Source organism: Pteronotus mesoamericanus, unplaced genomic scaffold (assembly GCF_021234165.1).
Source record: "Pteronotus mesoamericanus isolate MK-2021 breed Mesoamerican mustached bat unplaced genomic scaffold, CSHL_Meso_final contig_78, whole genome shotgun sequence".
Classification (NCBI taxonomy): domain Eukaryota; kingdom Metazoa; phylum Chordata; class Mammalia; order Chiroptera; family Mormoopidae; genus Pteronotus; species Pteronotus mesoamericanus.
The window spans coordinates 12,621,594-12,646,671 of record NW_026555258.1 but is presented as its reverse complement, the minus strand read 5'-3'; positions in this window follow the sequence as shown (position 1 = coordinate 12,646,671).

The following is a 25,078-nucleotide window of genomic DNA, read 5'->3' as shown; positions in this document are numbered from 1 at the left end:
ATGCCATTCTTTTCTTTTAGGCCTAATTTCCCCCCAAAACCTTCCCTTATTAATTGGAAATGAAAAGTTAATTCCCACTGACCTCACTTCCTCTCGTACAAAATGAGAAAAAGAATTAAGAGCAAATTATATAGAAAGGCAGGATTAATGTCATCTCTGTATATTCTAATATGGTTACTATTACCATCATTAAATAGCATTAATTTAATAAAACATCTTATGTGATTTGTTTTAGAAATGAAGGTTTTAATCATATTATGAAGGATTTTTGAGTTAATGGTATTATTAGGCTGTTTGATAATGTTGTCCATATATATCAGGCATGAAGTATCATTTTTCAAAGGGGGGAACACAGTGGTACAAAGAAAAAGTTAATTAGTTTCAGAATGAGTAGAGCTGCATTTAGATTGGACTCTTCTATTTACCTTATATGTGATATTAGGTGAGTTACTATCTCAGCCTCAGTTTCCTTATGTATAAAATGTACTACATAAAATGTGTGCCCTTTGAGTTGCCATATGTCAACTCAGTAAATCAGTTGCCCTGACTGCTAATACCATATTTTTTACTGCTTTATGTTTCAGAGGAGGGGTCTCTAATGTGAAGAAGCATACATTTTACAGATGAAAGAATAATTCATTATGAGTTTTGAGAAGAAATTATGAGAATCCTATTTCTATTTTTCTTATCCTCTGAGTTTAGTTTTCTTATGAATGTAGGTGATAATAAATATATAATATAGGTGTAACAGTGAATAACATTTATGAATATATTACATATATAGAGAATGTATATTTATGATATTTTTACTTTTGGAATATACTATCAAAAGTGCTATAAATAACACTGTTTTAAAAGGGTCCTTTACATTTTTCTTAAGTCATAAAAACTGAAGATGAGAAATGTGAAAGTAACTGAACTAAATTAATTAAATGCAAGGTCATGCCTTAAAAGTTAAATTTTAAAATTAATGAATTAAATAGTTTTCATGTATCTCCCTCTTTTTCTCATAATTTAAAACACTGTTAAATGATAGTTGTCTTTTTAAAACAGCATGTTAACAGTGTTTGTGGAGTCTGTCACATGCGCAGAAATAAAAATGTATGAAAACAACAGCATAAAGGCCAAAATAAGAGAAAAGGAAGTATGTTGTTGTACAGTTTTTATATAATATTCAATTTGATAAAATATTACTTGAAGATAGATACCAACCAATCACTAAAATAAACAAAAAGGGGATTAACAGGTAAACAAATAGTAGAGTTAAAATAGAATCACAGAAAATGCTCAATTAATGAGAACAAAAGTTAGGAAAGTAAACAAGAAAAAGTAAACAAAGAACAATAACTATATTAACAATCAAATAAAGTGGACCTAGAAACAGAACATTGGCACAGGACAACAGCAGAGTTCCTGTTCTTTCCAGTAAACAGGTAGTGGTGGGTAACATTCTAAGAACCCCTTAAATCCACCTAAGTTCAAAATGATCAAAAATTTACTGAGTACATTTTCTGATCAAAATGGAATGAAACTAGAAGCCAGGAAACACAAATGGTTTTGGAAAAATCCTAAAATATTTTAAACTAAAAAACACACATCTGAGTAATCCATGCATCCAAGAAGAAATCACAAAGGAAGTAGAAAACATTTTGAACTGAGAACAGATTAAACACAGCATCACAAAATTGTGGCTTCCGGTAAGCCAGTGCTCAAACAATTTACAGGATTATATTCTTACTTTAGGAAAGAAGTCACAAGTCAATACTCTATAAAAGCTAGAAAAAGAAGAGCAAATTAAATCTAATGTAAGTAGAGAAAAAAAGAAACACTCCTAAGAATGGAGATTAAGAAATTAAAAATGCATTTTGCACATTAAAGTTAAAAATTAAATATTGAAAAAATAAAAAAGCAGGCAAATGATTGAGGAAATCAGTGAAACAAAAACCTGATTTTTTAGAAAAGATCAAAATTAGACAGAACTTAGCCATATTTGATAGGAATAGAGGACAAACATTTCCAACGTCAGGAATGAAAAAAGAGACATCATCATAAACTCTATAGACATTCAATGAATAATAAGAGACTATCATATCACAAACAACTTTGTGACAAAAATTTTGACAACTAAGATGAAATGTGTGAAGGATTTGAAAGGCATTAACTACTAAGGCTCAATGAACAAGACACAAGTAACTGAAACACTGTATCTATTAAAGTTTAGATATTCATACTGAGAAACTTTCCCACAAAAAAATTTCAGGCCTGGATGACTTCATCCAAATATTACCAATTCTACATAAATACTTCAGATAAATACAAAAAGAGATAACACTTTCAAGCACTTATATGAATGCAGCACTACCCAGATATCAAAACCATGAAAAAAAATAAAGAAAAATATAGAACATTATCTCATAAATATAATAAAAATTATTTAATAAAAAAATTAACCAAATGAATTGAGCAATAGCATAAAAGGACAAATCCTCATGAGTAGCTGAAACTTTGTTTTCAGAAATTCAAAGCTGGCCTAACATGAGTAATTTTGCAAAGCCATTCTGACACTCACGACTCTCATCAGCACACACTTCAGAAGCTGAGAACAGGAGGCCTCTCAACAAGGCTGCCGAGACTTGAGGAACTTGCCCCAAATCGCAGGGCTCCCAGGCTATCCGCCCTTCTAACAAATTCGGGACAAGTCAGGGTTTTACGCTCTCCCCTTCGGTTCAGTAATTCACTAGAGTGCCTCAGAGAACTCCGCAAAGTGCTACATTTCTAATTGTGGTTTTATTTTAAAGGATACAAATCAGGACCAAACAAAAGAAGCGACCTCTAGGATCAGGTTTGGACGGTGCTGAACATGGAGATTCCACGTCCTCCCGTTATTAAATGAGGGCATACCATCCACCTCGCACATGAATGTGCTAATTAATCAGGAAATTCAACCGAATCCTGGTCGGCATGACTGACTGGATTATTGGTCATGTGCTTAAACTCCATCTCCAGCCACCGTCTGCCACCCAGAGGCCAGGCTGTATCATCTGGCTCAAGACTCTGCTAACAGGTTCGTCTGTCCGTCAAGGCCAGCCCCCAGCCCAGAACTGTCTAGGGCCCCATCATGAAGCACCCCATCAGTGTAAACGCTGGGTTGATCTCAGGGACCCGCAATGAGTAATGAAACACTCCTCTCCGTTAGGAAATTACAAAGGTTTAGGCATTCCATCCCAAGAACCCAGGGACAAACATCAGACAGATTCTTTGTAATATAACAACATTCAAAATACTGTCCATGTTATCTACCACATCAATAGACTAACAAGAAAACCTATATGATTATTTCAATCAATGCAGAACAAGTATTGGGAAAAATTCAATATTTATTAATGATAAAAAGAAACTTTCAGCAAAAAAGGAAGAAAATTCTCAGTCAGAAAAAGGGCATTTACAAAAAGCCTATGGTATTATTGGGTTGGCCAAAAAGTCAGTTTAGTTTTTTCCATAAAATAAAAGACACATTTTTCTTTTTCACCCATAACTTTATTGATTTGGATAATTTGAGTATATTGACTATCTCTTGCTATTGACCTCTAGTGAGTACAGCCCAGGGTTATTGCTAAACATCTTCCAATGCGTAAGACAGCCCCACAGCAAAGAATGATTTGGCCAAAATGTCAATAGTACCAAGACACTTCGCAAACCACTTTTGACACGTTCTATCAGTCACAGCACCTTCTCCATACACTGTACAAATCTTTTATTGAGTTTCAGTTGCATTTTTCCCTTCCTTGAAATAATAAAGGATACTATGCTGAAAATGTTGTATATTTTCTTCCATCTTCAGTATTAAAATGGCTGCACAAAAATTCACCAATTTTGATGGGGGTTTTTTTAATGCACACTGATATGACAGCTGTCACAATACAATCTAACAAAATTGTCTCAAGTGAAGTTAAAAACAACTAAGCACTAGTAGAGCCATAGTACAGAAAAAACATAACAGACATTTTGGCCAACCCAATAGCTTATTCAATGGTGAAAGACTGAATGTATTCCCCAAAAGGCCACACACCAGGCAAATATGTTTGTCCTCATTACTATTAGTCATTCTTGTATTGGAGATCTTATAGTGTGCCATAAGACAAAATTTAAAAATTCAGATTTAAAAATAATGAGCTCTCTTTATTTCTTTATTTGTAGATGACATGATTGTGCATAAAATCCCCTGCCCCCTCTTCTGCAAAGCCTATTATAAAGCTACAGGAACTAACAAGTGAGTTAAGCAAAAGTGTGTTATACCAGATCAGCGTACAAAAAGCAGTTTTTCTTATACCAGTGATACACAATTAGAAAGTGAAATTAAAAATATATACATAATTTTAATGGCATCAAAAAGCATAAGCATTCTAAGATAACAATATATGGTAATATCTGTGCACAGAATATTTTTAAATATTGCTAAATTTTTAGAAAAGATGTGAATAACTGGATATGTGTACCATATTCATGAATCGGAAAACATAATATTTTAAGCTATCAATTCTCCCAAACTAATTCGTAGATGCATATAAACCAATAAACATCCCAATAAGCGCTTTCTGTAGAACTCAAAAATTCCACAGAAAAAATATATTTTGTGATTATAAAATATGAATATGAAAATGTAAGCAACCTAGAATAACCAAAACAATTTTGAAAAAATAACAAAGTTGGGAAACTTAAACCACCTGATTGGGAGATTTATTATAAAGCCACAGAATTAAGACAGGATCATTTTGGCAAAAGGATAACATATAAATCAATGGAACAGAAGGAAATATCAGAAATGGATTCAAACATAATTGGTTAATTGATTTTTGAGAAAAGAGCCAAAGAAATTCAAAGGAGAAAGGTATTATCCTTTGGAACAAATGATGCTGGCACAATCGGATATGCACATATTAAAAAATGAACCTCAACCCTTACCTCACCAGTTGCACAAATGAACTCAAAATAGATCATAAAATTAAATGTAAGAGCTAAAAACTAATTCTAAAAAACAATATATGGAAATCTTTGTGACCTTGGATTAGGGAAAAACACAGATGACTATAAGATACTGAAAGGAAAATTAGAAAGAATTTTCAAATAGGGCCTCATCAAAATTAACTTCTTTGCTCCTCAAAAAGATGCTGTAATGAAAAGGGAAACTACATACTGGGAAAATATGTGGTAAGTATATATCTGATAAAGGGCTTGTAACCAGCATATAAATAACCCATTCTACTCCATAACAAAAAGATAAACAATAGATTAAAAAAAAAACAAAAACAAAGAGGAAAGAAAGAATCTCAACAGATACTTCAGCCAAAATGATATAGAGATGGCAAACCAAGCAGGGAAAAGCTACTAACATTGTTATTCATTAGGTAAATACAAAGTGAAACCACAATAAGATACTTCTACATGCCCATTCATTTTTTTAAATTAATTAATTTATTTTTAGAGAGGGGAAGGGAGAGAAAAAGAGAGGGAGAGAAACATCAATGTGTGGTTGCCTCCTGCGCACCCCCTACTGGGGACCTGGCCTGCAACCCAGGCATGTGCCCTGACTGGGAATCGAACCAGTGACCCTTTGGTTCACAGGCCAGCACCCAATCCCCTGAGCCACACCAGCCAGGGCTCCATGCCCATTTCGAATGACTAAAATTAAGAATGACAATAGCAAGGTTTTGCTCTCACATACTGCTGCTGGGAATGAAAAATGATACAACCACTCCAGAATTTTGTATACAGTTAAAATTTAACTGTGCATTTCCATTCCTAGCTATTTACCCAAGAGAAAGAAAAACGTATGTCCACACAAAGACTTGTACATGAATGTTAAGAGCTTCATAACAATAGGCAAAACTAAAAAGCCAAATGTCCATCAACTGGTGAGTGGATAAACAAATTGTTGTATAACCATAAAAATGAATCTGGAACAAACTAATGATATCCAACAACATGAATGAATGTCGAAAGCTTTACGCTATGTGGAAGAAGCCAGACATAAAAGACTACACACACTGTTGGATTCCAGATGACTTTGAAACCAGCTCAGTGCTTGTGACGGACCAGGGTGAGGAGTGGAGATTGACTAAAGTGTCACAAGGGATTTTTTAGGGGTGAAGAAAGTATTCTAATCGTGACTGTGGAAGCGGCTGCATGATTGTAGACATTTGTCAAAATTTATTGAACTGCATACTTAAATTTGATGACTATTGCATGTAACCTATACCTCAATAAAGCTGATTTTAAAAAACAAACATGTGTATGATTGTCAGTAAAACGTCGAGGAGAAGGGTACACTTCATATTAACAGTGATTATCTCTGTGTTTCAGCATTAGGCGTGCTTTTTGTCTTCTTGCTGCCATTCATTTACTTATTCATATATTCAGAAATCTATTTACTAATTAGCTCCGACATCCTCCAAATCACGAGAGATACAATGGGAGGCGAGAAAGACATAGTTCCTGCTATCGGGGACCGTACACTCAAGCCACCTGCTTCTCTGCGTGTCCTGATCTTTCTGTGATGAATATTATTTTATTTTTGTCACAGGCAGGAGGAAAAAATCTTTATAACTTCAAGAGTTACAGTGTCTTTTAATCCTCTTTTTGTATAAGTTTGCGTCTCTGATTCTTTACTGTGCCACTTTCGTAATCATCAGCATATGTGCAAAACACACAATGTATTATGTAGGTCAACTGTTGTCACCTTGACAAATAAGAAATAATGAGAATCTGACTGCTTCCCAATATGTGTTAGAGGAAACACATGACATACTTTAAATTTTATACAAAATGGACCAATATTGGCATTTTATATAGTTACATTGTTTATAAAAGTAAATACCCTATTTAAGTGATCTATACAAGGGGAAAAGAGGAGGAAAACGTACTGGTATCTCAGGATGGAATGAGCGATTATATGAGTGTGCATGTTTTAATAATATAGTCATTATAAACTTCCTATAAAACCACTGAATATTTCAGCTGGATAAAACCTTACCAATCATCTACTACAATATTCAGATTTTAAAGACTCATAATGACTTCTGAGAAGCAAATGGCCTTTTGAAGACCACACTGCTCATTACTAGAGGAGTTAGAAATAGAGTCCATGTGTCTCAAAGACTCAAAATCCAGATTATACAGGTGGCTAGTACTTTGGAACTTATAATTTACCAAGTTTTTAAATTATATGGCATGTGTTCTGCCTTTTTACCAACACCAATGCCCCGTCCCAAACAGACGTTATTAATCAATCACCACACTTTCTGGCTGAACTCTGACAGAGCCTCAATCCTTCCTAACAGTTGTTGCCACAGTTCCTACCAATAGGTCCAAGCAAACACTTGGATTGAAACACACATGAAACACACACACATGCACACATCCCTTCTGTACATATATAGTAACTCATCGACCTTCCCAAATAAGTCTTTATTGTCCTGGCTGTGTCCCACAGACTTCGCTTGAAAAATGCAGAGAGTAACCTCTTTTCTAGCTTGATCTGAAGATTACATGAGGCAATAGATGTGAAGGAACTTTGAAAGCGCTGGCACTGCACAATGGTAACTTGTCTCTATTTCCTGACCTCCATTCCCTCTCTCCTCCAAAAGTGTATGTGGCTGTAGCAGAGCTCAGGCTCATTTCTTCTGCCAAAAATCAGCTTGCATCTTGATATAGAACCAAGGTACAGTGAAAGGGATTTAGGTTGAGTCCTTTAGTTCCCTGTCCATTATATACAGTTAAAAGAAAATAACTATAAACATGAGCACTGAGTAAGATGTTCCCGAAGAGAATAACGCCAAGTAGTTGGACAGAGAAGTTAATGATTTGAAGTCCTGCCATATTCCCTGATTAATCTGACCGCCTGAGCAGTGGCTTTCTCCAGCCATGAGCTGGGGAAGACGTGGAAACAGTTGCTCCTCTTTAAAGTACTTTCCAGCATGAGTGATAGTTTAGAACTTACTCCTGAGCCCCAAGCACAGCATGTGCAGTAAGTAAAGCCCCCTGGGTGAACCCCAAACCCTCTCTTTTGCAAAGGTGATGCGTTTGAGAAGAGCCTCCAGTGGCTTCCACTCCACATTCAATTTTTTGGCTAAAATTGCACTCCGAGGAAGGGGATTAAACATTACACAGTTATATAAATAAGCAACAACGACAAAAAGCACAAGCGAAGAGCTGCCAGGGAAAAAAACAACATAGGAAAAACACAGTAACATTTTTTAGATGGACAGAGCAGGCCCATTTGAGAAATGCTATTTGAGCTAGGACCTGGGAGATCTGAAGGAGCCAGCAGCAGAAATGGGGCAAGGAGAGGACTTGGGGTCAGAAAGCAGCGGGCTCCAGACAAAAACCTCAGTGTGGCTGGGGCTAGAGAGTGCAGGTGGCTAAGGTGGCAGGCTGGGCAGTGTGGGTGAGAGAGACCCATAGTTTGAAATCCATAGTTTGGGATTATTTAAGTAGAACTTTCACACAAGGTGGTAGGCATTTGGGTAGTAGTTTTCTAAATTGTTACAGGCAGCCTTTGCACAGTCTGTAAAAGCAATGTGGACTCCTCAGCCCTGGCGAGAAGGAACAGGAGCTTTTTCAGAGATGCAAATGCTGGGTTTGTCTTCAAACCACAGTGAGAGTACAAGCTCTTCCAGCGTTGCAGGTTTAAACCCAGCAGATCTGTGTGGGCTCCCAATACAATAATCACATGGAAATGTAGACACATAAACAAACTCCATTCCCTTTCTCTTAACAGGGTCTGTGCTACCTTCAGCTTAGCTCAGAGACGATTAATTGTAGCTGCTTGGAGGACAGGGCATGTTGTGAGTGAATTAATGTGCTTCGAGAGCCCTGTGTGTTTGACTTTTCATGTTGTCTAAATTTGTAACCTGTAAGACTGCATTTCCATAAGTTTTGAAATGCAATGTGTTCTGTGGTGCTCGGAACTCGATCAGGATGAAAAGAGCTTTAGAAAGTAAGATGTTATTATTGTATTTGCCTTCACAAGAGAAAACAGTCAAAGGAACACAGAGAAGAAGAAAAAAAAATGATCCTACATAGATGAGCACTCCCACACACCCTGCAACCTGGGGGAAAGAAAGAAAAGAGAAAGAAAACTAGAAAACCTCATATGAGAAAAAGCCTTAGCAAAGACTGAACACTACAATCAAGCCTCTGTGTGGTGAAAATTTTACCTTTTTGAACCCCAAAAAGAAAATTGTACTCACTAGAGGAAGAAAGGAGTTATTAACAAATCAATTATCTGATGCTTAAATAATATACCTGCTAAAAGGAGGCTTCTAAGTGATCCTACAGCAGAGTTAATTAGTTCAGCATTTTGGCAATAACCTCATCTCCCTTCTCTTTAGCTTAAACAAAAAATATAAAAGGGCACAAACTATTAATACATAACACCAACTATGCAATAAAGCAGGTTTTGTAAAGAAATAAATTTGGTAGGCTGGTCTTTACATCGAACTGCTCTTCTGATGTAGGTGAATTTGGAATTTTCATTAAAGATTCTGAGCAGAGCCCTGTTCAGGAAATTGGCAACCCTGAGTTCCAGACTTGGCTCTGCGATTTACTACTTGTCTGACAGTAGGCTAGCCACAAAACCTCTCTGAGCGTTATTTCTGTCATTTCTACAGTGGGGATATTAATATCTATCCAGCTTGTCTCTTCAGTGGCTGTGATGAGCAAATAAACCATCACAGGTGCAAATATTTTGAAGATGTTCACGTTCAGCAGTCATGCAATGACTGTTTTACAAGAACACAAATGCAAAACAAGGCAAAATGCTAGGCCTGTTCTGTCCAATATGGTAGCCGCTAGCTACTCATGGTTACTGAGAGCTTGAAATATCACCGGTGTGATGAGAAATTCAATTTTTAATTTTATTTCACTTAAATCTCCACTTAAAAGCTGATACTCGAAAATTGTTAATGAAAGCATTTGCAGTACGTTTGGAAAACTCAAGTTTATAAATCAACTTTTTCAATATAGAAATCTTAGGAAATCTAAATCTGGGTAGGGTTTTTAAGATTTTATTTATTTTTAGAGAGAGGGGAAGAGAGGGAGAAAGAGAGGGAGGAAAGCATTAATGTGTGGTTGCCTCTTATGTGTCCCCTACTGGGGACCTGGCCCGCAACCCAGGCATGTGCCCTGACTGGGAATCAAACAGGTGACGCGTTGGTTCACAGGCTGGCACTCAATCCACTGAGCCACACCAGCCAGGGTCAAGTATTTTTATGAAAATTTAGTTTTTGTATTGAGATATGTTTTAGTATAAAATACACACTGGATTCGGAAAATTTAATGCAAAAAAGGGAAATTGTTTTATTAAGAATTTCAAATTGATTACATATTGAAATGAGACTGTTTTGAATATAATGGGTTAAAATATATATGCCATCTGTTCCTTTTTTAATGCAGTGACTATAAAATGTAGAAGGGCTTGGGTGTCCTGCTTCTATTTGTATTGGACAGCGCTAGGCTGGTGTGTGAAGCAGGGTGTGGAGTCAGCCATGTCAACATGTAAATGTTTCCACAACTCCAGGATAGGCATCATCTCCATCTCCTGGAAGGACATGGACTGGGGCGGATTGAGCGCTTGGTGTAAACTCAAGCAGCCACAAATGTACAGCGGGGATCTGAACCTATGACTTGAAAGGCCTTATTTTCTTAGAACACCAGACAGAGGCATGGAGTTCACCTCTGGCTGCGCGGCTAAAGAAGAATATGCTGCTAGAGGTCTGGTCTAGAGCCAGCAGGTCTCAGTCCCAAGACAGCTTTGCTATCAACACCCTGTAAGACCTGCCTGGGGACAGAGCCTGCCCCTAGCTGACACTTGGTTTTCTCACTGTCTAATGAGAGTAGGGCCCTGGGAAAAAAATGTTTTAAAACCGAGACGTGGGTCAGTGGTAGAGGCACAGCTAGCTTTGGGAGATGCACAGAGACTCACAGCTACATAGGAATATTAACTCTATTTTGATTATAATAAAGTAGCTATATATTTATTTTTACATGGAGAACATATATAATGTGCACATCATGCTTTTTTCCAAAGATAGTACTGTTTTCTTAAAAAAAAAAAAAAAAAACCAAACACCTCATTTAACTTCAGCAACAGAAAAATTTAAAGAGAATGAGAGTGAACAATAGCAATGACAGAGAACTTGAGGTGACGTGCAAACACCTGAAGTTTGGAAAGCTGCTTTAGAAGACTTGTGAGGTCCCTCTGAATCCAGATTATGGTTATGCAGTGTTTGATTCGGAGAGACAGCTCCTCCCTTGGAGTGCAGTCTTGCTGTGAGACAGGGCGGAGAGCCCCAAGAGCAGGTGGAGAGACGGGAGGAAGAAGAGGGTGCTCCTGGCTGCACACGGAGGCCTGGGAGGGGGTCACAGGCGCTGCCCTTGGCTGGGCCCCGAAGCACGGGCAGACAGAGACACAGGCTGTCGAAGGGCAGGGAACCTCAGAGGTATGCTTTTCCAGCTCTGACACCCTGGGGATGAAGAGTAAAGGCTTGGAGTCCAGTGAGCTCCAGGCACATCCCAAAGCATATGTTTGTTTCAAAGAAACAGGGTAGCAGGCACCTGTCTTCTGCTATGTAAATGGCATCCAGCATCCCTACTGCAGGCATATTCAGATCCTGACACAATGAGTTCCCACTGTGTCTACTGGACACCTATTCTCAAAGAAATTTAAACAGTAATCACTGCCTCAGCATCCGCACCCCACTAGCATGTCCTTGAAGCAATTGTTATGCACTCTTCCAGGTCCTGAATATAAATCAATTTTCATGACAGCAGGGTACAGAGAAAAGAGCCCCAGGCAGGAGGCAAGGAGCCCCAGGTTCTCTACTCTGCTCTCTTACCAATTAGTGAGGTGACATTTCCCTGGACACACATTCCCTGGACACCTGGTATATGTCAGGGGTTACGCTGAGCACTGGGGGACCATGGTCAAGGGTAAGCAGGGCCTGCCCCCTCTCTGGGCACTGCACTTACTTCCTAGTCCTGGAGGGAGGCAACTAACTGAATTACTGCAGAGAAAGCCACTGCCGTTCTCTGGCCTTGATTTCCTTTCTCTGACACTTGCTAACTGCGTTAGCTAATCTATGAGATGGGCTCTTCCAGTCTATCTATTCGTTCATAAATACTTTTTTGAGTTCCTACTCTGTGTCAGGCACTTTTCTAAGCACTGAAGTTGAACTGTGCCATGTGGTAGCCACTAGACACATGTGGCTTTGGTGCACTGAAAGGAAGCCACGCTAAACTGAATTGTGCAGTAAATACAAAATATACACTGGATTTCAAAAACCTAATATGAAAAAAAAAGAAGCAAAGTACCCTGGCTGGTGTGGCTCAGTAGATTGAGTGCTGGCCTGCGAACCAAAGGGTCACCAGTTCAATTCCTGGTCAGGGCACATACCTGGGTTGCGAGCCAGGTCCCTGGTTGACGGCATGCGGGAGGCAACCAACTGATCGATATTTATTTCACACGTCACTGTTTCTTTCTCCCTTCCTTCCCCTCTCTTAAAATAAATAAATGAAATATTTTTTAAAAGAAAAAGAAAAAAGCGAAGTATCTCATTAATACTATTTTCTAAAGATTTCATGTTGAAATAACATTTTGGATATATTCACTCAAATAAAATATATTATTAAAATCACATTCGCCTGTTTCTTTTTACTTTTTTTCAAGTGGCTACTAGACAATTCAAAATTACAAATGTGGCCAGCAGATGTGACTCACATTATCTTTCTATTGCACAGAGTTGTTATAGAGATGCAGCAGTAAACGAAACAGTCTTTCAAAGATAAAAGCCCATATAGCAACATGAGGGGAGGGGTTTGGAGAACTGTTGTCTAATGACTCTTAATAAATCAGAGGGTTGTTAGAAGCTGACATTTGATGGGACATTTTGCACCTGGGCTTCACCATTTCAGTTGTATAAAATTCCACATCTGGGAGGGGCTTTCGATGTCAGCATGTTCAACCCCCTTAATGCATAGGTAGGGGAGGGGGAAAGCGCCGGAAATCACAACTCCAAGTGCGCGTATAAATTCAGGCTGAGCTTAAACCCGCTGACCTTCAGAGTCATGCTCTGCTCTTGTTGGTTTCTCCGGTCAGCTGAAGAGCACTGAAGTCACCTTTGCTCAGGACTTGTCAACAACGGTGCACCTAGTGATGATGAAGGCAAGAGGGAGGCCAGAAAGCAGACTGTCTTTCCCGCCCTGCCATTGCCTCTGTAGCCTTGATTAAGTCACCGCACTGTCGGGCCAAGATCCCCCCATCCATGCAAGATGGGGATTGAATGCGATGACATCGAAAGCCCTTCCCAGGTCTGGAATTTTATGAAACTGGAACGATGGAGCCCAGGTGCACAATGTCCCATCAAATGTCAGCCTCAAACAAAACTTCTGATTTATTAAGAGTCATTAGGCAACATTTCTCCAAACCCCTCTCCTGCCCAGAAGGGTGTTTAGGGAAAATTCAAATTAATGAAGAGTCCTCTAAATATACTGTGTCAAACTTTTTTAAAATATGAACTCACAGAGAAGCGGGGAGGGCTTTCAAGTGAAGGCATGAGGGCCGCGCTGTCACTGCAGCCGCCTGGAGACCCACCGAAATTCCTTAGCAGATTATAATTAAGATGATCCCTCGGGGATCACAGGAGGAAACAGAGGGGAATTCCTGTTCGGTCCACAGACACTGGCTTTTGGGATGAGCTGTAACCAAAGACAGGGCTATCATGGCAAACCAGGCGGCAGCCTGCGGGCGTGGCCGCGTTGGGAGTCCTGGTCCGGCCGATCCTTGGGCCGGTGCTCCGGCCGACCGGCCTTTCAGCCAGTAGCCTCCTCTTCATGAAGGACCCCAGGTTTGTTTGTTTTTTTTTTTTTACATAATCTACAAATGAAGTTATACGTGAAGTCACCTGTGTGAGTGTGTCTGCGTGGGTGTGTGAACACTATCTGGGCATTATCCACTTGGCATATGACCCTCTGCCCCCGCACCTGTTAGAGGTGGTAGTCAGAGAAGCAGGTATTTTTCCACCTCTTCAGGAACCCACATGCTACAGTTTCCTTCAAGGATGATAAAGGTATTCAAATGCAAATACCACTGAAGGAGAAACACAGGCTAGGCCACGGTGAATGATATTCATACTAGGCTACAAAGGAGAGATTGATTAGTGATGAGAATCAATAAACCTGGGTTGCTCTGTGACCTTAACTAAATATCTATCTCTGAGCCTTGTTTCAATCACTCACAAAATACGAATGTATGAAATCTAATTCCTTTAGTGTATTGAACCTTGAATACACATTAGAATTCCCCGGGGCGGGGAGGGGGAAATATTTAAATCAAAACCAATTAGGGTCAGGTCATCAGTTCCTCGATGATTTCAAAATTAGGAAAGTCTGCTCAAGGTGAACCAACACTTTCTGATGAACAAGTTGGCCGATATTCATAGCTAGCAGGTCCGTCTAAGAAGGGGGAATAGTGTCTCAGGGTTGGAAGGTGCTCCACACACTAAAAGAACAATGAGCAAGTAAACCACAGCAGAGCAGTGCAGTCCAGTAAAAACATGATAGGAGCCACATACATGACCTAAAATTTTCTAGTACCCACATTTAGAAAAGTAGAAAGCAGGCAGAATCAATCTTAATCATCATTTTCTTTAAATCACTATGTACAAAATAGGTAAGCATGTAATTAACATTATGTAATGAATTTCTGTAGCCACATTCAAAAAATAAAAGCATGTGAACTTCATCTTAATGACGTAGTTTATCTAATCCAACATATATCAAAATATTTCAATGCGCAAATAAAAAAATCATTAATGATAATTTTACACTCTTTTCTATCAAAGTAGTTGGAATTGATGCATCGTTTCCACTCAGGTTACAGTTTGAACCAGCCACTTCTCAATTGCTCTTTAGCCCCATGTGACCATGGCCCCCAAGTTAGCCCAGATTGAGGCCTTCTTACTCAGCTGCGGTCAGCGGACTACACCCTGGGCATCGCCTGAGCGCTTGTTAGAAAGGCAGAATCTCAGGTCCCATCCCAGACCTAGTGAATCAGAATCTGCATTCCTCAGGTGACTCGTTTATACATTAAAGACTTGAGGAAGTCTTGTCCTTCCCCGGAGCTACCACCAGCTCTCACCTGTACTAGTACAGGAGTCTCTTAATCCCTTAACCTCTTGGCGATCCTGCCACTGCCTACTTTGCTGGGCAATTTATGTCCAGTTTTCCTTCCCAGACACAATGAACTGCTCTCAGTGACTCAAGTCAGCATGTCCCCTTGCACTTCTGAGCATTTACACATGTTGTTTCTTCTAGAAAACTCTCCATCTACCCTCCCTCCCTTCTCATGGCTGATTGCCAGTTGAATTTTAGCTTTGATGTTCTTTTCTTAGGAAGACACCCGTAACTCACCCCCTGACTTCCCCTCACAGATGGGAAGCTCCCTGATGACAGGGATGGCATGGGTCTACTCACTGCTCCAGTCCAAGCATCCGGCACAGGACTGGCACATAGGAGGTGGGCAGGGTCAGGGGATTCCCTATGTTTTGTTGTTGGAAGGGAGGAAGAGAAGGAGGGGAGGTTCCTCCAAATACAAAACTGAAATTGTGTTTTCTGTTTAGAAAATTCTCAATATAACACTGAAAGTGTGGGCCAGAGGGTGGGAAAGAAAAAGGAACCAACAGGGTTCAAAGGCCACTGTGGCATTTAGAGACCACGACTGCCTGGAGGCAGGCCGCCCAGCATCTGGACAAGTCACTTCATCTCTCCAAGTCCCAGCTCCTTCTCTATGAAGTAGGGACGGTGATGCCTAAACAGGCGTGGACATTCTGTGAAAACCCACACCTGCAAGGCTTTGTAAACTGTAAAGTGCTACGGAAAGAAAGGAATTGTGGTGAGGTTACCTGGCACGGCAACCCTTCCCCTGCTCCTCTCCAGGCTCTGAGCTTCATTTTCCACTTGAGTTTAGAAGTCAAATATTTAGCTGTGCTAATGGGGTATTGGATCTTTTCATTACAGCCCCACCACTCAGAGTGTGCAGCTTTGCTGGGATAATAAAAGATGTGAGACCTGGCCTCGCAGCTGCTTAATGCAGAAATGCTATGGGAACACACCTGGGGTGCGACTTCGAATGGAATCAGTGGTGAAGTTAGCCATGTCCCCAGCAGAGATAAAAGCATTAATATCCTATTTCACCCTCAGCCCACACTGGCATTATGTTGATTAAAATTATTTCTGAAGTTTGACTTTTTTTAAAGAAAATTTGTAAAGCTGTACATTCTGAAAGAGAGAGATGTGGGGGGGGATTTTTATAGGAGTTGGATCTGATACCTCTGCTTGAAGTCTGGTTTCAGCTTTGGCTTTAATGGCATACATTTTCGCAGTCCTGTGGCTTGCATGGAGCCATGGGAAGGCTTTGCTAAGTGCGCTGGGCCTCCGCCAGCCCCAGCCTTGCCTTCTGGTCTTCTGTGTAGTGTATGTGTTCCTGTGTGTCTGTGCAGGCCTGTTGTTCCGAGCCTGTTTTATGGGATATGAAAGAGAAAGCCTCTGCTGCAGAGTTGACGTGCCTCACAAGAAAAGGTGCAGGTGGGCGTGGGTGTGCCCGCTCCCTGTGCAGGTGAACATACACACATGTAAGTTCATACAAGCATGTGGGCATTGGGTCGGTGTGGGGAGAGGTGGAAGCTGGTAAGAGGACTTAGTTGATGAGGAACAGGTAAATTATACATTAGGTAGAAGGAGGTATATGCATGTTACATATATATATATATTTACATTAGAATCACAATCTTAGGGTGTGGGGTCCTATATACAGAAGACTAGGCAGGACCATTGAGAGGGAGGTCTGCATGACCACAGGTTTGTTCACAAGATGGATGCAAGGGGGTATGTGCCTATCAGTCCACAGATACTTACTGAGCATCAACTACAAATTTCTCAATGTGCATGTGGTCCAATGCAGGACAATAGGTCAGGAATACACTAGCCAACTTCTCTATCCACGTCAAGCCCATCTGTGTGTGGTAGGGTTTCTCAACTATGGCATTACTGACATTTTGGGCCAGATAATTCTTTGTTGGGAGGGGGCCTGTCCTGTATTTACAGGGCACGTGGCAATGTCTCTAACCAGAAATACCACCCACCACTTGTGACAACCAAAACTGTCTCTAGATGTTGCCAAATCTCTCTTGGGAACTAAATCACCATATATTGACAATCACCGGTCTATGGAGAACAAGAGACTTAAAAATCGCAAAACTGATCATATAAGGAACTCCATGTTGTTGGGGGGGGGAGGCAGGGAACTGTGAGAGGTCAGTTAGGGTACGCTGGCCAGACTGTCGGGCTGCAGGCTTAGAAAAGGCCTCTGGGATGGACAAGTTGCATATGTGGGGCATGAAAGGCGCGCATGGCTCAGCTGAGTGAAGTGAGCAGGAGCAAATGTTAGAGGGAGGAGGCACAGTGTGGGAAGACAGGCCCCGACAGAAGAGGAAGGAGTCCATCATTCCACACAAACCAAAGATGCTGGGAGAGCCCCGTGGGCATGAAGTGAGTAGGAGAAGAGAGAGTGGAGAGGTGAGGTCAGCTCTTGGGGTGGGACCTGAGCTCCCTCACCAGAATATGCGAGGAGAAGGTCAGGAAAGTGGGGCATCAGACAGTGGCACCCCAAGTGTCATTCCCGTCCTGAGAAGCACTGTGCCTCTGAAAGAATCTTGAGATTATAGTGATGAAATTGTGGAGAATGTCTACATACCTGCTTACACCCAAGGCTTTTGCTTAATGAAGAGAACTTGAGGCAGCACGGTGTCAGCCCTGCCTGTCTATGAGATCTTCTCAAGAGAGCAGGTGGCTTTAGTTTTATGGAGAATGAGAATCAGGCTTTTCAGTAGAGTGTTTCCACTTACCTTAGAGGTACACCTGGATCACAGCTACTTCTCAGGCTCGCCCACAGAACTGCACAAAACCTCCTTCATCTATGAGAGCGCGCACACACACACACACACACACACACACACTCTCTCTCTCTCACTCATACCATTTCATCTCCTTATAATTAACCAATAAATAATGAGCAACATATGAATGGCATTTTAAAATATACCAAGAAACATAACAAGGCCTTTCACAATTGATATTTCCAAGGCTTCTTTTTCAACTTACAGGAAAGGGAACTAAAGCTCTGAGAAGTGGCAGGACTTCCCCACAGCCACACGTTCAGGTCACGACAGAGTGGGGAGTGGCCCCGGGTCTGGCTGACCTCAAGTGCCTGCACACACACCTTGCCTCCCTGGGAGGAGGTACACACACACACCATCTCTCCAGTCAGTCTCTGTTTATGAACGTTCAGCAGCTCTATAGAACTTTGCTAGGGTTCCTGCTACCAAGAGGCCACCCCTGATGCAGGCCCGGTACTATCACCAAACTTGCCAGCCACCTCCCTGCTGCAAGTCAGTCAACAGTGCTCAGGAAAAGGCAGCCTCCTCAGGGGGCTATCAAAGTTCCTTTACACACTCTCTTCTGCCAGTCTCTGCAGCTTCATCTCTGCTGTTCTCAGAACGGCTGTGTTCTCTTGCAACTTCAAGTGTTTGCATACGCCGTTCCCATCTCTAAGAATGTCCTGGCCCCTTGTTGTCCTTTGCTTTAAGAACCTCTAATACCTTTAAGGACTTAGCTCATTTGTCACCTCTCCACCAACATTTTCTTGACCAGCCCGCAACATGAACTCACGCCTACCCTTCCCAGGTCCTTTCCACCAAGCTCCCGGCATCCTCCATTGCAATTGTGTGTCTGCAATTTCTCTCACAAGCCTGGGAGGCCCTCCAGGGCATTGGCTTGATTTCTGTAGCCTTCATTCACAGTAGATGCTCAAGAAATACTTTGTTATTCTACTCCTACACACCTCCCTTAAAGTGCTTTTGCTATCTTTAGGAGAGTGAACACCCAATACATCTGCTAGGTTAGTCACCTGTTTAAATCGTTAGAGAGAGAATGGCATGGGGCGAGGCTGGAGCAGAGGGAGGAGGAATGGTGTGTGTGTGTGTGTGCGCGTGTGCATGAGGGTGTGTAGGAGGAGAACATTCATCAACAGTGTCAACAGAGGTTCCCAGGGAGGGCCTGTTGACACTTGTCTCCTTTGAACTCTCTCCACCCACTAGAACTGGAACGGTGTGGTCCAGTCCACCAATCCTGGCTTTCCAGAGAGTAAGCCACTGGAGCACATTCAAACCTGGGGACTTCCTTCAGGGACCCACAGTGGGCCAGTCCAGGGACTGCTGGTTACACAGCTTCAAGATGGCAGACGGTGCAGTAATGCAGCCAACTCAACCTTCTGAATTCTTTTGCAAGTGCTCCAGTACTAGCCTAACAAGTCTGGTTTCCTGTTTCCCTGTCTCTAACAAATTCTGTCCTTCCAGTTTTTATTCTCCTAGAAGAAATCTGATAGATTCAGCTCATCCTCCCAAAACAAGCTATTTCATGATTTCCTACAAACCTATGAATTAATTCTTCTATGTCAGGTGATTATACCTGATCCAATTAGTATCTACCCCAAAACAGCAGAACTCCTCTGCAAGTGGGGCAGTTTTGTCTAGAAAAGGAGGTAGGGCATCAGGGACACAATAACTGATGTGTTCCGTAGCCACCTGGTTAGCCACGGAGGATAAGGCAGGTTCAGTGGCCTAGAGCCTGGAATAGTCCCAATCACTGAGGTGAACCAGACACTGAGGACCAAAACTCACACTTCAAGGACACTGCTTCTAAGGACAAAACAAAGTAGTCAGGGGCGGGGGTAATATGCAATGGGCTGAACAGAGGGGGCTTTGAGTGTCTATTGTGACAAAGTCAGCATTCAAAGACCTGTGACATTTGGCCTCTTTATTATAAAATCCTCCATGTTCTGACACACTCTGAGCATCTTAAAAGTCTGGATCATGCCTTACTTGTTGTTATTTTCTAGGACCAGGCATAGTACTAACATAGAATTGATGGCAAAAGGAGTTTATTAAACTGAATTAAGTTCCTTGATATCTACCTTCAGGTCTGCCTGCTCTCTTGCCAGTTTGTGAGCTACTCGAAAGCAGAACTGGGTCATCCTATTTATTTTGGTATCACCTTCTTAACCAACCTGGCACAGGGCCTGACAAATAGTAGGTGTTCAATATGTTTTTAAAAGTCACACCGTATACACATGCCTCTCAGTTACTCCTAATATACACAGACCTCTTCTACAGACATTGACAACATCAGGTTGGGAGTCAGTTGTCCAGGTACAAATCCAAGTTAACCACTTACTGGCCATTTGACCTCCAGCTAGTTACTCTTTGTACCCGCGTCTCATATTTCAAATGGGAATAATAATACCTACCTTATCGGGTTGTTGTTTTTTTTAATGAGTTAATGCATGTGAAATGTTCAGAAGAGTGCCTGGCACAGAATCAATGCACACTGAATTGTGTTATCTTGTTTTCTTTCACATTCAAACACTCTCTACAAATAGTTCCAAATATACATGCACCAATCCAATAGTTATTTTTGCCTCCTGCTTTATTTATCTGGAATGGTTTCAAAGCCTTTCTTTGTTCCAAAATTCTCAATCAATTGATAGCTTCCTAACCAGGAGCAAAGCCTGTGATAATGTTCTCACAAGCTGACACACGCCCTCTTGCTGGAATATCATCCAGGTAAAAAAACTTTGGTTTTCTTATTTTTTACAACTTCTCCCAGATATTGACTTTGTGTAGCCACTGTGGACAGTCTTCCAGAGGCTCCTGAACACAAACTACATTTGTATATGCGGTTTAGGCACTAAACCCAGTCCTGTGGCTACGCTGTCCTGACGATAATGAAATCCCAAATGTCAGATGCCCTGGAAATAACAACAACACAGATGATGATAAAGAAGAAGAAGAACATTTACTGAGTTCTTACCATGTTCCAGGTCCCTTACTAATGGCTTGACAGGTATGAATAAGACATGTCTCAGAAGGGGACCTTTTGTTCTACTGCTAGGGTCAGAGGAGACTTCATAGGAGCACTGGCACTTGATCCAGGCCTTGCAGAATGACCAGGCATGTGACTATTCATTCACCCTACCCTTCATTCATTCAGACAGTGCACACCAAATAGCTACTCTGTGTTGGGCTTTTGGCTAAGCACTGGGCATTTAGTGATGGCCAAACTTGATCCAAGTAGCCAGTGTAATGGTGGTGGGGGGGACACATGTGTGACTATTAAATACAATATTCAATAAAATGATTGCAGTAATTGATGCACATTCAAGGTACAATTAAATCATTCATGGAATGATGGAAACAGTACCGAAGTCCGCATGTGGGAATCAAAGAAAGTTGCACAGAGGAAGTAATATTTGAGCTAAATAATAATGAAAATAAACCATCTACTGAGTACTTTCCATGTAGCAGGCATTGTGCTACATAATTTATTTACATTAAGCAACATAACCACCAGAAAAGGTATGGAGCATTCTCTCTTCGTTTTTGGAAACTGACAAAGTAAATAGCTTGTCACAGTCACGTGGATAGGATGGGATGGAAGCCAGTGTTCAGTATATCAAGTAGTCCGTGTCAGGTCTACTTGATGCCAAACTCTTGGCTTTTAGCTCTTCCATGGCCTGAATTTCTCTGAAATCAAGGAGAGATCCAAAGTAGAGGCACTCCTAGGAGAAAGAACTTACACATACGAAGGCAGAGAGATGTGGAAGAGCCAGCAGATTTGGGAATGCACCCATCACTGCTGCTGGTGGGGCAGGCGTTGGGTGGGAGTGAGCTCTGAAGAAAACGATGGAGGCGGTAAGGGGAGCTCCAACTGTGAGGGCGCTTTGTGCTACAATGAGGTGTTTGAGCTTTGTGCTACAGTCTACAAGGAGGCAAGAAAGATTTTGAGCAAGACTAAGATAAAACCCAGATCTGCCTAGGGAAAGATGGATTAGGACAGAGGCTAGGGTCTTCAAATGCCAAGCTAAGGAGTGTGTGCAGTTATGTGAAAAGATATTGGCAAGAGTTAAAAGAAACTCTCCTTCGCCTTTTTTCTCTCTGCCTGTCAATCTAACCCATTGAGATGGAAGGTTGTTGAGTTTATTTGATTTCAGGAAATGATATATTCTTTATGGGTTTTTTTTTTTTTCCTTTCTCTTGCTATCTTTATTTTCCCCCTGGACTGCATATCATTGCATGCAGTGGCCTGCACATTCTCAGTTTTCGCCAAGAAATGTACTTTCGGGGTTGTTGGGCCTGTAAAACATGAAATTAACCAGTGTCATATCTTTCACGCCCTCCTCCCTGCTCACCCAGGAGCCCAAATTAAATTTCACACCGAACAATCCCAGCAGCTGACATGCTCCACAGACACCCAGCACATGGCTTTGATGGCTGCAAGGTGGATGTCTCTGTCACCAGGCTCCATGTCAACCCCGCCACCACTCCCATTTTAATGGCAAAATTTAGCTGATTTTGGACTTGGTCGTCAGCTGCTGTAAATTCCCCCAGGGCCAACAGGATCTGTCCCTGAGTACAGGAGTATTTGCACAGGGGTTTACAGCTTACAAAGCAGCACCCACGAGAGTCTGTTGAGCAGGAAATATTATACACTTCTCACAGGCTGGGAAACCAAGGCTCTGAGAGGTAACCAAGGCCACAGGGGTCTTGGGCCACATGTCTAGTCCCTGCTATACCTTCAGATAAGAGGCATTTACAGGTAACAGGAGAAAGCCTAATATAAGACTGTCCCTTGGTATTTTCTTGAGTGTAGAAATTGCCACTTTCAACCTCCCCCTTTATTTTAGTCCCCACCTTCTCTTTCAGTTCTGTACAAACCACATCCCTGCTATTCCCACAGCCCCGGCAATCTCTCTCTCCACCCCCCGCCCCCACTGTGCCCAGATCCCGCTCAGCACATCCCTACTCACCCTGTCTCTAACCTGTTCTCTCCATTCATCATGCCTTTCTCTAGAATACCCGTCTGTCCAAGTTTTTCCATCTTCAATCTTAGCTAAAAGTGCCCATCCATAAAAATGCAGTTCTTTGTCTTCCTCATAATTAGTGTGTCCCTAACCACGGTCCCATCCAACCGGAATGCTCACAGTACGTCTGTCATAGGCTGCCGTGCATTTCACTCTGCAACCATGTGTGGCCAGGGGCCACGCCCAGTCCGCACTGGAGCGTTGTGCAGTGTTGTGCATACAGCAGTCATCCGTGTCTGCTTTACTAAATCCAGCGTCATCCATCAAATTGCAAATGTTGTTGTGCCCTGTTTCAGTGCTTTTGCTGGGTGAGAGCATCTAAATTGGTTTAATAGATCTGGTCAGGGTTAATCTCATAGATAAACCTGGAGAATGCATCTGGTGGGTGCCACTGAGTAATACTTCTTCCAGGATTTGTTTACATTTTATCTTGCCTAGCAAGTCAGATGACAAACTTTGGGAGCAGGGGACGGTCCAAGGGGAGAAAAAGGGAAAAAATAAGCCTTACTAACTTCGGAAAATAGTCATGCTGAAAGGCATTTCTAAGTATGTGTAATCCCAAATGTAATGCTTTCAACATTGTTCTAGCCCTTATAAATCCTCCTTCAATTGTTGTTTAAACTCTTCCTGGAACAAAGGGGTCATTAGATTTATTACAAGGCACCACCTCTCACAGTGGGGTCTCATTGTGAGACCCACTTTCCTTATCAAGCTTAAATTTGCGTTTTCCTTCACTGCAGGGCCCTGGTCCTGCTCCCTGAATAAGCCTCTGTGTTCCTTCCAAGACCAACACCTTCAAATATCTAAAGACAACTCTCATGCCTTCCTCATGTTTTACTTTCTTCACTCCACCTGTTCTACAGAACTTGGCCCTGAGTTTCAGAGAGAAAAGAGGACTTGCCCAAGATACCAGAAAGTTAGGGCCACAGCCACTATCCTGATGACCTTTCTATTATACCACGAGGAGTGTGATGGTTAGTTTATATGCCAACGTGGCTAGACTAAGTTATGCAATTAAATACTAACATAGGTGTTTCTATGAAGGTGTTTTGTAAATGTGGTTAACATGTATAATAACCAGTTGATTTCAAAGGAGATTATCCTCCATTACCTGGGTGGGCCCTCCTCTAATCAGTTGAAAGGCCTTAAGAGCAAGACCAAGGTTTTCCTAAGGAAGAAATCCTATCAAGGGTCTGTAGCTCCTGCACTAGAAGTTCCCATCTGCTGGCCTGCCCTACGGACTGACAGACGGACACATGCACACACGCTATTGGCTCTGCTTCTCTCTGCTCCTGCTTTGTCACTGTGAACCCTGATTAATACAAGGAGCTTTATCCTTTACCCAAAGAATTGCCTATGGCTGGGGGCTAGGGGGCTCTGAGGAGGACTTCAGAATCTAACACAAGACTGAAAGTGGAGGCATTTATGAAAAGGGAGCCCCAGAGCACCTCTCATTACCGGCCAGGAGCCTAGGGCTGGCGGCCTCCCTAGAGCACAGCAGAGCTCCATACATTCACAAGCGGGTGTGGGTAGGGGGAGCCATGCCTTTGTCCTGTGCTCTTGGAACAGGCGCAGCAGACTCTGGCCCCTATGCCAGCAGGCCCCTGGCTCTGCAGCCACGGCGCCAGGCCGAACCGGGAGAAGGAGCCGACCAGACTGTGCTTCTCCCCAAGGCGAACGAGATCCATCAGATGCATGTGACACGGGTTAGGCAAGCACCTGCTCTTCTGAGGCCTGGGGCTTTCTACTAACCTGGGAAGGAATCTGCTGCTGCGGCTTGCTCTTGGAAAGGTTAGCTGAGAACTGCTTGCAGTGGTGAAGACTTGGAATGCTTTTAAAACTGCCCCAGGACACCACTGAGCACACAGTGAGCTGGGGGCGAGGGGGAGGGGCGGGGCTGGGGATGGGGCTGGAAAAAAGAGGGCTCGGCTGCTGGGATCAGCTTCCTCAGGGCTGAGAGGTGACAGAGGCTTATTCAGGGAGCAGGACCAGGGCCCCTGCAGGGAACATGCTTCGTGGCTGAGCTGCCCGAGACCTAATTTTGGATTT